Here is a 2,690-nt window from a genome sequence, read left to right on the forward strand (position 1 = left end):
TCACCTGGCAAACTTCAAACAGCTGTATCTCAACGAAATCATAACCGATTTAAGCTCAATAGGTTTCATTTTGAAGCTTATGTCTTAATTTTTTGATTTGGCTATAATAACATAAATTTTAATACATAAAGTTGTTAGTTGTAACAAAAACTGTATTTTGCAATCCTTCTCTTAAATTTTGAGAAATTTTCAAAACTTCGTCCGTTTTATGTGAAGTGTTTCGAGAAGATGAGTCGGTAACTATGAAGCAGCAAATCATCATTTCTTTCTGAAAAGCAATGAATTTTCTTGTCCCTTTTTGCCCCTAGAGGTGAAAATTTCATTTTTATTTTTCATTATAATTTATCTATTTCATCATTCAAATCTGCATAATGTGTCATAATCAGTTTGAAACTATACTGAAATTACTACAAGGAACATAAATATGTATCTCTAGTTTAGGTCTATACACAAATTTCTGCATTACAACTATTTTTTTGTAATAATAGCCTTTTAATTAGATTGGATGACAAAACTTTATTTGGACATATTTCACTGGAAATCAAATTTTCAATTTGGCAGTTATTTCCAACAGGATGATATCAGGTATCCAAGATAGTTAAAAGATTACCATTATCAAGCGATTAGGGACGTATTTGAGGTTTTGTCCGACCTTTGTATGAAGGCCCGCCACTGTGCACCGTAGAAATGTCGTAGTGAGCAGCGTTTTTGACAACATTAGGCTACAACAGCGAACTAAATGCTGAGATTGACGAAGTGCATGAGCACAGCCCTCCTCCGATGAAATTGCGGGATGTAGTTCCGGGGAAGATCGAGGCATGGGAGCTATAGCAAAAGTTTTTTAGTGATTAAGCACCACACCGTGTCAACACACAACAGGCCAGGCTTTTGAAGCTTTTTAGTACCCTACTATAAAAAACTGATATTAACTTAGAACTTTCTTTGAAGTTAAGGAAATGTCCATTACGAAACGATAAGATCCAGGAATAAACCCCAGACACCTTCAGCATGACTTTGCTTTGAGGCCGCGGATTCTAACCACTCGGCTAAGAAACGCCCAACTTATAAGCTTGTCCACCATTTTGGGTTAATATAAACTCTTTTTTTTTTCAAGTTTTAGCATAGTCGAAATTACACAAGATTGAGTATGATTTGCACAAAATCGAGCTCTTCTGAACCAACACATAATGTGCGTAATTTCAACACATTCTGAAAACTGCTCCTTTGATGATTTCTTGTACCGTAATCCGGGGTAACATTGATCATTTTTTTTTTAGTTTTTCTTAAATTTCACAATACAAATGTTACAAGTTTCATATTTTTAAAACAAGTACTGGCACCCACCGCTCCTAGCTATGTATTTTATTTCGTTTTTCGATAGATTAAATTATGTTTAAATAAATGTTTTAAGTGATTTTTTGATTCAGCTGATATGGGGTAACATTGATCACCCAAGTAAACAACGTTCGCTAATATTGGAAATGTCGTTACTTACTAAAATCAGGGCCCCTGAAGCCGAATATGAAGACCAAACTCTTACAAGTCATTTACTTTTTGAGTTATTTCAAAATTAAAAACACCTTGAACCGCGTAATACGCCTAAAAGTAGGCAATTTCCTCAGGAAATTCTACATTCGTAATAGTAATTAGTTAATGTTGCCGAATTGAATAAACTTATGAAAGATTTGACAACGGAATCGTTTTGAATTTGTCGTTACTTACTTAAATCATGGCCTCCGAAGCCGAATATGAAGGCTAAACGCTTACAAGTTATGTAGTTTTTGAGTTATTTTAAAATTAAAATTACTCCGAACCACGGAATACGCCTAAAAGTAGGCAATTTCCAAAGGGAATACTATGTTCTTTAAAGTAATTTGTTAATGTTGCCTAATTGAACATACCTATGAAAGTTTAGATAACAAAATCGTTTTCGGCGATGCCATTTATAGTAAGGATCGCATTTTTCATGCTCATATCGTTTGCAGAGCTTATGTGAGACATGAATTTTCGGTAGTGTCATCCTTACCCATTGAAATCATTGTTTCATAAAGTTGACAAATTTACGCATAAGGTAAACGCAATTTTCGCAAAAATCTTCTCTTTCATTAGCTCATGAATATAAGAAAGAGAAGCACCATTCATGATTTGGAAATAATTCATTAATAAAAGATGATACGAATTTTTTACGAGATGAGTCATTCCGATCAATGTTACCCCGCTGATTAATGATACCCCGGATTACGGTAACTTATTTTTTTTAGAAAATTACGGACCGCGACAAAAACTTTGAATTCTATTTTTATGCGCCGATTTTAGTACGGTTCCAGCTAGAATTACTCTTATATGTAAAGTATATCTTTGTTAAAAAACTTGATGAAGTGCAAGAAACATAACTTGACAGTTCCCGAAATACGCCTAGGGGAAGGGTATGTGTACCAGTATTCGACACCCTGAGTAAAAACATTTTATCATATATCAGTCAATAGTCTACTTATTATTGTCAAGGCTTGAACTAAAGTTTTTAAAAAAAAAATCAGAAGGAAAATGTAATGAATGCACAAACTGGATATCCTGAATGTGACATTTTATAAGAAAATAACGAACACTGCTCACATATTTTATTACACCTAGTCACGATTATATATCACTCTATCCCACATGTAATTCAAGGGTAAATGACTCACAATAGG

The sequence above is a fragment of the Aedes aegypti genome, chromosome 3 (assembly GCF_002204515.2).
Source record: "Aedes aegypti strain LVP_AGWG chromosome 3, AaegL5.0 Primary Assembly, whole genome shotgun sequence".
Lineage (NCBI taxonomy): Eukaryota > Metazoa > Arthropoda > Insecta > Diptera > Culicidae > Aedes > Aedes aegypti.